The sequence below is a fragment of the Pongo pygmaeus genome, chromosome 19 (genome assembly GCF_028885625.2).
Source record: "Pongo pygmaeus isolate AG05252 chromosome 19, NHGRI_mPonPyg2-v2.0_pri, whole genome shotgun sequence".
Taxonomy (NCBI): Eukaryota; Metazoa; Chordata; class Mammalia; order Primates; family Hominidae; genus Pongo; species Pongo pygmaeus.
This window is the reverse complement of record NC_072392.2, coordinates 45,099,261-45,114,274: the sequence shown is the minus strand read 5'-3', so window position 1 is coordinate 45,114,274 and position 15,014 is coordinate 45,099,261.

Genomic DNA, 15,014 nt, shown 5'->3' with positions numbered 1-15,014 from the left:
TGTGCCAGTTTTCCTGCCTGTTCCTTCAGGCTCAGGTAAAGTCCGGATTGGTCCAGGGGGTGGTGGGCAGAGGCAGGATTCTGATGGGGACCGCGAGGGCATCACCCTGGTCTCTGGCCTGCTCCCCAGAGTGTCAGACCAGTGCCACTTAAAGAGCCTAGGCAGCTCATTTTGGGGCAGGCAGAGGTAGTGGAATGAGGGGATTGGCCGAGGAAGACACAAGCCCCACCTTTTATGTGAAGAGCCTAGGGACTGTGATTCAGGTTAGCAAGAGTAGCAGAGACTCCAAGCCTCATCCTCCCTGGCCTCCACAAGGGAATGTTGAGGTCCCTCTGATTGTTAAATCTCACCAATTACAGAGATTTCTCTTCTCTTGTCTTCTCTTCTCTTCCTCCTTCCTTCCCTCCCTCCCTCCCTCTCCCTCTCTCTCTCTTTCTTTCATTCTCTTTCTTTTTGGATTCAAGCCCTTCTCATTAGACCATTTTTTAAAAGCTTAATTTTGGCCATTTCAAAGGTGACTTTTTGGTCAAAACTTGGCAGAACTAGCTCGGGCCCACAGGGCAATGTGAATAGGTTGGGAGTGCTGTCTCTGCCCTGCTCAGTCCCTGTCTTCATGCCCCGCTCCATGCTTTGTTCCTTCATTGACAGCTAAGAGGCAGCTCGTGCAGAAAGGCAAGAAACAAATGACACCCCTCCTCCTCTTCTACTTCTACCTTCTCATTCTGTAATGTGGCCAGTTACAATCCCTGAATGAATAAAGTAGTTTGGACAGATCGGTGGGAAAATACAGCAAACAGCCCAAGTGCCGAAGCTCTGGTAATGTCAGCCATCCAGAAAGAGTCCAAAAGGGAAGAAGGGAGAAAAGTCTGCCCCAAAATGAATGGGACAGAGTGTGAAGTGGATCCGTCTCGAACGGAGACTGCCCCCTCCATTGCCCCACAATAGAACAGAGAAGAGGATAAAGACAATAGTAAAAGGGAAGTTACTGTTTGTCTTTTGGAGACAGAGTCTTGCTATGTCGCCCAAGCTGGAATGTAGTGGCATGATCTCAGCTCACTGCAACCTCTACCTCCCGAGGTTCAAGCGATTCTCCTGCCTCAACCTCCTGAGTAGCTGGGACTTAACAGACGTGTACCACCACACCTGGCTAATTTTTGTATTTTTAATAGAGACGGGGTTTCGCCATGTTGGGCAGGCTGGTCTCAAACTCCTGACCTCAAGTGATCTGCCTGCCTCACCTCCCAAAGTGCTAGGAGTATAGGCGTGAGCCACTGTGCCTGGCCTAAGTTACATTTTTTTACAAAAAAAAAAAAAAAAAAAAAAAAAGCTGCTAGCTTATGTTCAGTTCTGTCACTCTCGTCTTTTATTCCTGTTTTCACATAACGTGGTACATTTTCTGTTTCTACTAGGAACTAGTGTGACAAACTCTCTGCCACCTTTAGATGAATTCCCAAATCTGTTCACTCATACTGAGTCAAGCCTCTGGTTAACTGGAAACTCCAACATCAACCTCCAATAACCCGGCCTGGGGTAAAAAGCTTTGTTCAAGTCAGAAAACATATTGATTTGCTTAACAGTTGAGAAATATTTCATGACTGCCTGCTGTGCCTAGGCCCCATTCTAGGTGCTGGTGATGGATAAGGTCCCTTCCTTCATAAAGTGGAGGGAGGTAGACACAAAATACATGCTGCACCTGCTAGTATGCGTAAGCTTAGAGTGGGTAGAGAGGAACACATCATAGTATCCATCCTCCAGGGGTTTGTGGATGCGGGCTGGAGCAGACCCATGTGGAAATAATTATGTAAGACCTAACAAGGACGAAGAAGTTACTTTGGACATATTATGGAGTGAGATACTCTCTTTGGCGGGGAGGATTGGGAAAGCCTCTAAAAGGAGCTGCTATTTTGACCGGGGCTTGAAAATAGCACTTCCACAGGTACAGTTGCTGAGAAAGGCATATTGAGAAGAAGAAGAGTTTAAGCAAAGGTCCTGGGGCAGGGAAAGAGAGGTGGTGGTAGAACATGCCACAGGCTGGCTGTGCATTGTCACATGACCAGTGCTTCTCCAAGTTTCAGCTGAGAAGGAGACAATTCCCTTGGCCCCAGAGGAGTCCAGGAGCCTTTAGGGCCACCAAAGCCCATCTTTATTTTGGGTGTACCTTGAAAGCTCTGCTGTTGACCTTACCTGTACGCTCATGGTACCTCTGGTCCTTAAGAGGTTGCAGAAGGCAAATCTGGCCCTTTGCCAGGCTCAAAGCCAGCCTGCTAGATCCTCCCTGTAACTGCAGATCCCCGGGATTGCTCTGACTCCTGAATAAGAGGCACGGGCAGGAACCAGTGCCCCTGTGGGACTCCCCATGGTGCCCAGTCTGTGCCCAGAAACGACAGTGGCAGGCAGTGACCCCTAAATGGTCTTCTTTTGTCTGTGTCTCCTTGCAGATTATCCCAGTTGTGTTTCCCCCATCTTCCACCCCCTTGCCTGGTGGCACAGACACTTAGCGATTTGCTCCTTAATTGTCCCCCAGCTAGGCTGCGCAGATGCCGCTCTTTAATCTCTCCTGATAAATGAATCGCGCCGCTCCTTTAATCATATGTTCATATCCAAGCCAATTTGAATCAATTTGGCAGGGAGCGTGTTGCAAGAGATGCCATGACTGCTGTTTCTCCCCCAGGGCCCTGGAGCAAGAGCGGCTGCTGTCCTTACCCTCAGCAAAGAGCCCAGGAGGCCCATCCAGGGAAAGGATCGCCTACCTGAATAGTGGGGACTTTTCAAAGTCATCTAATTCATTCCTGACCTCCAAGCAGGCCATGTGGGACTGGAGGCAGATGGATTCCCAAAGGCCTCGGAAGTGGGAGGGGATGAGTCCCTAGCCTGCCTTGGTCACTGAATGAAGGGCCCCATTATCATCCCTGGGAGAAAGTACTGCCTTAAATCTAACCCTAATCCCTTCTGTTCCCTGTTCATTTCCACTGCACCGGTTCTCTGGGAAGCTGGAACACTTCATCACCTTTTATATAGCAACACATTTCAGACAAGTCTATGATAATTTGTCCTTGCCTGCTTCTACTGGCGGCCACCCTGACTCCTTCCATCTTCCCCAGGACATATTTTCTAAAACCTCCAGCCTGGTGGGCAGTCCGACACATTCAGTAATGTACCAAGCTCTGCCACCTTTGAGGCTGCTGCCTTTTCACCTCCAGAGTGGTGCCCACATGCAGTAGTGAAAACAAAGCAAAAATAGACAAAACCTGCCAAACTGAGTTCTTCTGCATCTAGCACTGCGACCTTGGAGAAGGGGCTTAACCTGTCAGGCCTCAGTTTCCCCATCTGTGAAACAAGGTAGTATTGCTGGCAAGAACCTTCTGGCTTCTAAATTCAGAGCTCCTTACTGCAGCCAAAAGAATCTCCCACACCCTCCCCCTTCATCCCCCCTAGTGAGGGACTGACAGTTGATGCCAATGGGGCTGCAAGATCCGGGTGCTGTGGAAGAAACGTTGTGCATGGTCTGTCGGGAGTTAGTTTCCATTCAGACACTTGGCTGAACCTCAGGGTCCTCTCATTTCCTCTTCTTCTCTAGCCCACTCTGCCAGTCCAGGCTTGTGCCCTACCAATCACTGGGAAACCAAGAGCTCGTTAGCATATTAATATATATTTGCATATCCACTGTTCTTTGGCGCACGTGGCCCTCTGGTCCCGCCCCTGCCTGGAGGTTCTTTATGCACTTCCCAGAAGCCACTCCCCTTAAAAGAAATGGGTTTTCAAGCCGCTGACGGGCAGCCCATCTGCTTTGCCCTTTTAATGATTACGGCGGCATTAGGACCGGTCTACTCTCCCAGCAACCCAGAAATACTGTTTCCCACCCTTTTAAGGGCCCTTGGAACTCTTTGGCCTGAGTTGAGGCCCAGAGCCAGTGACTGGGACTGAGAGGCCCCTTCCTACCCTGTCAGTAGTGAGAGGAGGGTAATAAGACCAACAATTGGCCGGGTGCCGTGGCTCATGCCTGTAATCCCAGTACTTTCGGGAGGCCAAGGAGGGTGGATCACCTGAGGTCAGGAGTTCGAGACCAGCCTGGCCAACATGGTGAAACCCCGTCTCAACTAAAAAAAATACAAAAATTAGCCGGGCATGGTGGTAGGTGCCTGTAATCCCAGCTACTTGGGGGGCCGAGGCAGGAGAATCGCTTGAACCCGGGAGGCAGAGGTTGCAGTGAGCCAAGATCGTGCCATTGCACTCTGGCCTGGGGGACAAGAGCGAGACTTCATCTCAAAAAAAAAAAAAAAAAAAAAAGGACCAACAACAATTCCCATTTGTTGAGCACTTACTGTGGTGACCCCAGCGCTTACGCACTTTGCCCTACAAAATCTCATTTCACCTCCATCACAACTCTGTGAAGACGTCATCCTGGAAAGAAAACTGAGGCTGAGGGGTGATGTCATCTTTCTAAGCAGAGTCCTCAACTTGCTTCCAGCAGCTGGCCAGGCGTCTCCTAACTATTCTGGCCTTGGCAGAGGATGCAGTGAGAGGCAAGAAAGCAAAGAATCACTACCGTGGTCCTCATCTCAAATCGCGTGTGCTTGGCATTCGCCAAGTCCTGGCCTCAGAAAGGAAACGCTTCTTGGCAATTTGGGGGGAAAATATCTACTTCACATTTGCGTCGCTCTTCACAATTTTCAGAGCATCCCCCATATATTATCACATTTTCACTTCACTCCCACTGTGCCAGCAATATGAATAACAGTTCCACATCGCTCAGAATGCATATTTTAAGCTATATTCACTTCAGTCTAATTTCATTACAGTACAACAACAATCCAGACCATTCCCTGCTATTTGATCTGGAAGGAAAGATTTCCAGAGCAGTAGCCATTTTGGAGTTAACAGGGATGCTGGATGTGTTTAGAAGGAATTGTACAGAGAAATTGAGTCTTCTGTAGTGTGAGCCCCAGAGATGGGTCCTAAACATAAGGGAGATTCCAAAAAGAGTGTGTGCTTTGCAACTGAAGTCAGTCACATAAATCCCCCAGTGGAATACTTATATGTGCAGATAGAATTTGCTGTAGATATCAAAAGTCAATGACAGTTTTACAAAAAAAGAAAATTCAAAAAGGATATTACGTTTTGACACTATCCAACCAAATTATATTTGAAGTGGCTTAAGAGTCAAAGAGTTTTCACATTTTAATAAATTTTTATATGTTTTGTGCCACATCTATGATCTGACTAGATTAGGAAAAGCAGCAAATGGATTTGGGAAAGAGAGGACACTAGGGAATTTGAAAATGGAAATTAAAAAAAAAAAAAAAAGGAGTTAAGGCTGAGGTGGGTGGATCACCTGGGGTCAGGAGTTCGAGACCAGCCTGGCCAAGATGGTGAAACCCCCTCTCTACTAAAAATACAAAAATTAGGCCGGGCACGGTGGCTCACGCCTGTAATCCCAGCACTTTGGGAGGCTGAGGCGGGTGGATCACAAGGTCAGGAGATCGAGACCATCCTGGCTAACACGGTGAAACCCCATCTCTACTAAAAAAATACAAAAAATTAGCCAGGCGTGGTGGCGGGCGCCTGTAGTCCCAGCTACTCAGGAGGCTGAGGCAGGAGAATGGCATGAACCCAGGAGGCGGAGCTTGCAATGAGTGGAGATCGCGCCACTGCACTCCAGCCTGGGCGACAGAGCGAGACTCCGTCTCAAAAAAAAAAAAAAATTAGCCGGGTGTGCTGGCGGGAACGTGTAATCCCAGCTACTCGGGAGGCTGAGGCAGAAGAATCATTTGAATCTGGAAGGCAGAGGTTGCAGTGAGCCGAGATCATGCCATTGCACTCCAGCCTGGGCGACGGGTGAGACTCTGTCTCAACAAGAAAAAAAGGAGTTTAAAAAAATCTCTGTATGGGGAAGATATAGCCAATAGCTTCGGAAACATTAGGACTTTGAAAGACCGGTGAGTGACAGGCAGCCAGGCAAATATAAAATTGTATGTGATGAAAGAGGTCTCATGGCTCATCTTAACCCTGGGGCCTGGCATCAATTGCAGGTTGGCACCCTTGCTTAAGGACTGCTGGGGGACTACTGTCCAAGGAAGAGTGACCCTAGTGAGTGCACTCCCTGGAAGGTTCTGCCCTGGAAGCACGGGTCTTATGGCCTGCCTTTGTGGGTTCCGGAGCACAGCTGTGGGAGCTACTGTTTCTGGTGGAAACATACTCAGCCACTGGGCAGGTTTTAATAGTAGAAAGGAGCTTCTTGTCCCAGGAACTGACAAAATAAGCCTAGAGAACCAACTAGAAAGTGAGGCAGTCTTACAGCTCTGTTAATGGATTCCTAAGGTTACATACAGACATGACAAAAGTAGAAGGGAAAACACAGATCAATAAATAAATATTAGAAGGGACCTCTGAAAACTGTAAGTAGTTTTACCTGGGGATGTAGGGTCATAGATGAAGTAGCTGTGCTTTCAATACCAAGTTTTCATACAATTTTTTAAAGTCAGTACAGATGTGTGTAGCAACACCAAAGAAGGCCCCAAATTGTCGTATTAGCATGATTATAAGAGTCACTTCTTTCCCAACATTTCATATACAGAAATCATAGCAGGCGGGTGGGCGGGGGGGGGTAAACCGTGTGGCAAAGCTGCTTAGAAACTGCTTAGATCCCTCGCTCAGGGAAAGCCATTCTTAAAGCAGCAGGCTTCTCTTGGCATGGCTGAGAGGGAAGCTGGAAGAGGAACAGATTGGAGGGTGGAACATGAACAGGGTATTTAGGGGAGGCGAGCAGGGCAGATGAGACAAAAGCATCTAGACCAAGCCCTCCCACGCAGCCGGGAGCCCTGCAGGTGATCGGTTTAGGTGAGGCTGTTTTTGTTAAAGGGGCTGGCAATGGGGCTGGGATGAGGAGAAGCCAAGAGTTGAGAAGGTCATTTAGGATATTCGTGTCATAGTGATATACTTTTTTTTTTTTTTTTTTTTAAGATCTGCAAGTGGGGGACATGGCTCACTGGCCAGACTTTGTGCCTGGCTGGTAGATTTGTGCTTCTAATACATGGTTCCATCTAAGAAGGTGTAGCCCCTTAGGGAAGTATTGTTGCCGAGTTGAGTGACCAGTGAGTTTCTCTGAGAAACTGGAAAATGTGGGATCCCTAGTAAAAGGAGAAGCCCGGGGGTTGAGGCATCCTGGCAGATCTGGGAGGAGCAAGTCCCCTGGGGTGTGGGTGTGATCTCCCTCTCCCTCCCCACCCCCACTCCTTGCTCCCCAGTAGAAATCAGCTACAAATCTCAGCTTGTTGGGAACAGATGGCCTTGGCTGACGAATAAACCACCGCAGGCTGCTCCACCTGTTCTCGGGCTGGAATAATCAGCTCGAGACAAACATCAGCGCTGAAATAACTCATGGCAGCGGGTGATGCGCAAGCACTGATTCCAAAAATCTCTTAAACAGCCCCCCTCCAACTCTCTCCCCTCCCCAGCCCCTAGAGGCCATGGGGGAAGGTAATGGAGCACAGAAGACAGAGCCCCAAACTGAGCAGGAGGCCGGAGCTAGTAGTGCCACCGGCGGAAATGGGTGGAGGACAGGGCTGAGATGTGCGGCAGGGTGGGGGCATCCACTTCGGTGGTGCAGGAAATTATTTCTCAGGAGCACGTGGAGAACAGGGGCATTCCTGTGTTGGTCCATGGGCCAAGGCTGAGACTCAACAAGTCCAGGATGGTAGATACCTGAGCATTTAGGATTCATTTGATTTGTTCATTAAAGGAGTGATCGGCAAGTAGAGTCAAGCCACTGGGGAATCTCTCAGCAGCTCACACAGTTCTGGCAGCAACCACTGGGGTCTTCTCCCGCTCCCTCTGTCGATGGGTGTCTGGGTGCCCACAGTTGTACAGATTTGTGTTCAGCCTCCCCCGATCCACGATGAAGTCAGCTGGGCTAACGTTCCCTGGCACTAGCAGATGAGCCCATCGGAGGAGTGACAGTGCAGGGAAGCAGTGGTGATGGGCAGTGGGGGATGCCAACTGAGATGGGGGTCTGAATCCCTGTGGAGCTGGTCAGGGGAGGGCAGGGAGACAGAGAAGAAGCTGATTGTTTGCATTGGTTGCCTCAGGCAGCTGGCACCCTCAGCCTGGCCTCCAGGCCTGGTACACAAAGCATGGGGACTCCAGAGGCTCTGTGGGCTTACAGCAAAGCAGCTTGCAGAGCCCTGCAAACCCCAAGTTGCATCTCTAAGTGCCAGTTATTCTTTCCCCACGTGGCCCTGTGCTGCCCAGGGCCCAGGACATTGGAGACTGAGCCCTCCCCTCTTATTTAGGGTCCTGCAAACCTGTTCTCCAAGCTGGTTCTGCCCACAGAGTCGCCGAGGTGGTGCCTGTCCTCCTAAGTGGCTGGCTCTGAGGTTCTCACCCCTGGCTGTTTTGGTTTATATACAAAAAGTTTTAAAATAATAGTATAATGAATGAACCTGTTGATATGGTTTGGCTGTGTCCCCACCCAAATCTCATCTTGAATTGTAGTTCCCATAATCCCCATGTGTTGTGGGAGGGACCTGGTGGGAGGTAATTGAATCATGGATGCGGTTACCCCCATGCTGTTCTTGTGATAGTGAGTGAGTTCTCATGAGATCTGATGGTTTTTTGTTTGTTTGTTTGTTTTCCTGGAGTCTCGCTCTGTCGCCCCAGGCTGGAGTGCAGTGTTGAGATCTCGGTTCACTGCAAGCTCCACCTCCCAGGTTCATGCCATTCTCCGCCTCAGCCTCCCAAGTAGCTGGGGCTACAGGCACCCGCCACCGTGCCTGGCTAATATTTTGTATTTTTAGTAGAGACGGGGTTTCACCATGGTCTCGATCTCCTGACCTCGTGATCCGCCCGCCTCGGCCTCCCAAAGTGCTGGGATTACAGGTGTGAGCCACTGCGCCCGGCCGAGATCTGATGGTTTTGTAAGGGGCTTTTCCACTCTTCACTCTGCACTCATTCTCTCTCCTGCCGCCCTGTGAAGAGATGCCATCCATCATGATCGTAAGTTTCCTGAGGCCTTCCCCAGTCATGCGGAACTGTGAGTCAATTAAACCTTTCTTTATAAATTACCCAGTCTCGGATATTTCTTCATAGCAGTGTGAGACTGGACTAATACACCTGTTTACCCATCAAGCAGCTTCAACAGTTATCACACCTCAGGAGGCTGAGATGGGAGGATTCCTTGAGCCCAGGAGCTCAAATTCAGCCTGGGAAACACAGTGAAACTCCTGTATCTTAAAAAATATATATAATTTGATTTTTTTTTTTTTGAGACGGAGTCTCATTCTGTTGCCCAGGCTGGAGCACAGTGGCACGATCTCAGCTCTCTGCAGCCTCTGCCTCCCAGGTTCAAGTGATTCTCCTGCCTCAGCCTCCTGAGTAGCTGGGATTACAAGCGCATGCCACCACGCCCCCTAATTTTTGTATTTTTTTTAGTTGAGATGGGGTTTCACCATGTTGGCCAGGCTGGTCTCGAACTCCTGACTTCAGGCAATCCACCTGCCTTGGCCTCCCAAAGTGCTGGGATTACAGGCGTGAGCCACCACGCCTGGCCTTAATTTAATTTAAAATAAGAAAAATTAAAACAGTTATCAACAGGGAATCTTGCTTCGTTGGCAACCCTCCCCACTTCCCCATTCTCTTCACTGTATTATTTTGAAGCTGACAGACATGATGTCATTTCACCAGGAAATAGTTTAGTATTCCTCAAAGAAAAGAAAATGAGGCCAGGCACGGTGACTTACATCTGTAATCCCAGCAGTTTGGAAGACCAAGGCAAGCAGATCACTTGAGCCCAGGAGTTTGAGACCAGCCTGGGCAACATAGGGAGACCCCATCTCTACAAAAAATAAAAATAATTAGCTAGGTTGAGGTAGAAGGATCACTTGAGCCTGGGAGGTCAAGGCTGCGGTGACCTGTGATAGCACCATTGCACTTCAGCGCTTCGGCCTGGGCAACAGAGTGAGAGGATGTCTCGAAAAGAAAAAAGAAAAGAAAAGAAAAGAATAGAAAAGGACTTTTTTTTTTTTTAGATGGAGTCTCGCTCTGTCGCCAGGCTGGAGTGCAGTGGCATGATCTCGGCTCACTGCAACCTCTGCCTCCTGGGTTCAAGCGAGCCTCCTGCCTCGGCCTCCTAAGTATCTGGGACTATAGGCGTGTGCCACCATGCCCAGCTAATTCTTTGTATTTTTTAGTAGAGATGGGGTTTCACCATGTTGGCCAGGATAGTCTCCATCTCTTGACCTCGTGATCCACTCCCCTCGGCCTCCCAAAGTGCTGGGATTACAGGCATGAGCCACTGCGCCTGGCCGACTTTTTTCTTTTTTTTAAATAGAGACAAGATCTTGCTCTTTTGTCCTGGCTGGAGGGCAATGGCATGATCATAGCTCACTGCAGCCTCAAACGCCCGGCCTCAAGTGATCCTCTCACCTTGGCCACACAAAGCACTGGGATTACAGATATGCGACATCACACCCAGCCAGAAAATGACTCTTTAAAAAACGTAATCACAATACTCTTATCACACCTAAAAAATGATCAACAATTCCTTAACACAAAACATCCAGTCAATGTTTAAACTTCCCTGATTTTATTTTATATATATATATATATATATTTTTTTTTTTTTTTTTTTTTTTTTTTTTTGAGACGGAGTCTTGCTCTTTCACCCAGGCTGGAGCTCAGTGGCGCGATCTTGGCTCACTGCAACCTCCGCCTCCTGGGTTCACGCCATTCTCCTGCCTCAGCCTCCTGAGTAGCTGGGACTACAGGCACCCGCCACCACACCCGGCTAATTTTTTGTATTTTTAGTAGAGACCGGGTTTCACCGTGTTAGCCAGGATGGTCTTGATCTCCTGACCTTGTGATCCGTCCGCCTCGGCCTCCCAAAGTGCTGGGATTACAGGCGTGAGCTACCGCGCCCGGCCTATATTTTTGTTATGCATTTTATAATATATATTTTTTAAATGGTCTGTTTAAACTAGGATCCAAATAAAATTGAAGAGCTTTTTAAAAAATATGGTGCCTAGGGCCTTCTCCCTGGGTGATTCTAATTTAATTGGTCTTGGGTGGGTCCCAAGCATCATCTTTTTTAAAGCTCCCCAGGTGGTTATAATGCGCAGCCAGGGTTGAGAAATGCTCTGCCTTTCCCCCTACCAGCTTCCGGCCAACTCCTCCATGTTCATGCCATTAAATACTTCTCCCCGTTTCTGACCAGCTAATCAGGCAGCTCCCAGAGCCGCTCAGATCAGGTGAGGGCTGCCCATCTTCTCCAGGTTCCTCTTTCAAGGTGGGTGCTAACTCTCTGTGGACACAGCATTCCCTTTCCCTACAGATTCTCATAGCATGTGCACCTGTTCCTATTTCTTCCTCCTCTAATATACCTGGTGCTTGTTCCTGCCTTGCAAGCGTAGCAGATTTTTTTTTTTTTTTTTTTTTTGCGTGAAAATAGCAAAATTCCTGCCTCAGGAAAAAGTGAGAACTTCCCTGGGGGCTGTACTCACTTGGCTGCTCCAATGCCTCAGTGCTGTGCTGGAGCTGAGCACGGGGCCTGCTGGGGGGCTTGGCAGCAGATGTAAGGGAACCCGGGAATTCGAGTGGGACTTGAACCTGGCACATGTCGGGGAATCTAAGAAACTTTTCTCTCCTGAAGATGCTGGCCCCAGGAGCATTTTGGAGAGTGATGCCCACGTCCTTAGCTCTGTGCCTCTGCTCGCAGCTGTGAGCCTGCCTTCCCACGGCTGCTGTTTCCATTCTCCAGCCCCCTACCCCTTCACGCCACTTGCCTTTTGGACTTGTTCCTCTCTCCCATGCCACCCCCACTCCATGCCTCACTGAATGTTGGTGAAACAAATCTAATCTAAAATAATGAACAATCAACTACCCCGACGCTTGGGGGCAGGCTGGGCAGGGGCTGGGGGAAGGGGTAGGAGCTGAATCATTTATGAAGCTGAGTAAAGATGCAGATGAGCAGTGCTAACTAGGAAGCCCAGAGCTGGGCTTATTCATTATTCAAAGTTATGTAAATGTCATAGGTCCTGCCTGTTAGAATCCCACCCCTTGCCTCTGTGGCTCCTTCAGGGCTGACAGATCCAGCCCACCTTGGGCCTCCCCCATTCTCCCTAACCCGGGTGCCTGCATTAGCCCTGCCTTAGGCCCAGATATTTATTTCAGACCCTACCGCCAGGGTAATAAAAATCTTAGACCCCCCTTTCTAGCCAGCGGTCGTCCAAAAGTTTTGAGGGGAGGCCCTGGCCTTCAGACGAGCCTCTACAGGCCCAAATAGCAGAGCTTCTAATTTTTTAAAAAGATTTCCAAGGAAAAAATATACGTATGATCATCTACATGTTTTAGTACCTCACGAATCTACCTAATGGGATGGATTTCCTGAAGTCTAACTTTAATCCCTCTTGCTGCACTAACAGCCCACCACTTAAAAAACCAAATTCTCTTTCATCACCCTTCTGAGAAGAAAATGCAGGCATGCAGTTACTTTGTAGCTGACTGTCTCCAAACTGACTCGGCCATGTTGCCTCCTTTGACCTTTCTAGATAGTTGACCCTCCTTCCTGGGTTCACTCACATTCCTTAAGCTCTAAAACCCATTCTGGGGTGCCAAACTCTGCTGGGGTCTAAACTTGTACTGAGGATAGTATACACCTCCTCCTCTCCCCACCACAATCCCTGACTGGTACCCCATGATCGCCTGGGTCTTAGAACTCAAATTACTTTGCCCTGACTCTCCTCCCTCTTTGCCAGTCTTTCCCGATTTCCCCACCATCTCCTCATCTTTCGGCGAGGCTGAAATGAAAAATTGGGTCAGAGTCACGAAGGCATCGATTGCCTCTGCTCTCCCTTCTTTCCTGGCCTGGCTTTCTTTCCTCCCGCCCCCAATCTATTTTCAGCCTGCCTCTGCTTTCCTCAGTCTGCTTGCCAACCAGGCCAGCCTCTTTCTCTTCGTTGCCCTTATCTCTCCCCTGCAGCCTGTGCAGACCCCAGCTGCCCTTCCAGAGGTCTCTTCTTGCCTGCCCGATTGATTTTGATTTTCTTCCATCCTGAAGATCTGTACGGCCTGCCTGAAAGGGGATGCCTGGCCACGCTCAGGCAGAAGGGAAGCAGAGAGAGAATACTGGTTGATCTGCTTTGGAAAATCCTTCGATATAACTGAAACCCTCAAGTTGTCCTGGGACCCCTTCTACAATGACTTTTGCTTTCCTCTAGGCCCAGAGACTATTCCCAACATCTCCTCTACTATCCCACCCCATCCCACCTAAGAATGGCTGGTTTCCTCCCACTTGGGCACTCTGGGCCCATTTCCTTTGGCTTTAGGGGTGCGTGGCATCCTTGGAGGTCCTGACCTGCCTTCGTGGTCTGCACATTGCCAGTCTCTTCTTTCCCAGCTTCTTGTCTGTCTCCTTTCTTGGCTGGCCCAATCCATCCCCCCACACCCATCCTCCCCCACTCACCGCCCTGCCCCCTCCCGCTGTTTCCTGGGTTCATCTAGAGAGGCCTCCACCAGCTGAGGCAGGGCTTGGGAGCAGCCCCCACTCGTCCTTTCTCAGCCTCTGGGAGACACTGGTCCATCCTTTAGCTGTCACCAACAAGCTGAATAAGGCTGGATATTTTGGAAGGGGAGCTGCAGCTGGCTGGGGGAGGGGGTGGCACTGAGAGAAGCCAGAGGGAACTGCAGGCAGCTGTGAGGTGAGAGGGGGCATTCCGAGCATCTTAGCTTCCCAACTTTCTCTGCTTGGGTGCTGGTGGGATCTTATTCCGGTCCTTCTCTGTGTCTCATTTGTCTGTCTCCACCAGTGATAACACAATACCTTGCTTTACAACTCATCACATTCTTTCACCTGCGTCCGAAGGCCTGCATGGCTCACTCCTTCTCCTTCAAGTCTGCTCAAAGGCCCTCCTCTGTGAGTCCTCCTCTGACCACCCACCTGAAAGGTCAGACCCTCCCCCAGCAGTCCCTGCCACCTCCTCATCACCTGCCTCTGTTTTGTCCCCAAAGCATTTATCACCTTCTAATTTATAATTACTTACGTGATTGCCTATGTGTCTCCTTCTCACTGGACTGTAAGCTTCGTAAGAATGAGATTTTTTTTTAGGCCGGGCACTGTGGCTCACGCCTATAATCCCAGCACTTTGGGAGGCCAAGGCAGGTGGATCACTTGAGGCCAGGAGTTCAAGACCAGCCTGGCCAACATAGGGAAACCCCGTCTCTACTAAAAAAAAAAAAAATTAGCCAGGCGTGGTGGCACATGCCTGTAATCCCAGCTACTCAGGAGGCTGAGACAGGAGAATCACTTGAATCAAGGAGGTGGAGGTTACAGCGAGCTGAGATCTCACCACTACACTCCAGCCTGGGCAACAGAGTGAGACTGTGTCTCAAAAAAAAAAAAGAATGAGTTTTTTTTTTTTAACTGTGGTCAAAAACACATAATGAAATTGACCATCTTAACCACTTTTAAGTGTACAGCTAAGTGACATTAAGTACATTCACATTGTTGTGCAGCCAATCTACAGAACTCCTTTCATCTTGCAAAACTGAAAATCTGTACCCATTAAACAAATCCCCATTTCCTCCTCCTCCCAGATCCTGGCAACCGCTATTTACTTTCTGTCTGTATGACTCTGACTACTCTAGATACCTCATATGTATGAAGTGAAATAATACCACTTGTGTTTTTGCGACTGGCTTATTTCACTTAGCATAATGTCCTCAAGTTTCATCCATGTGGTGGCATGTATCAGAATTCCCTTTATTTATTTATTTTAGACAGGGTCTTGCTCTGCCGCTCAGCTCACTGCAACCTCCACCTCCCAGGTTCAATTGATTCTCATGCCTCAGCCTCCCGAGTAGCTGGAATTACAGGCTTGTGCCACCACACCTGGCTAATTTTTTTTTTTTTTTTTTTTGAGACAGGGTCTCGCTCTGTTGCCAGGCTGGAGTGCAGTGGCACAATCTTGGCTCACTGCAACCTCTGCCTCCTGGGTTCAAGAATTCTTCTGCCTTAGCCTCCCGAG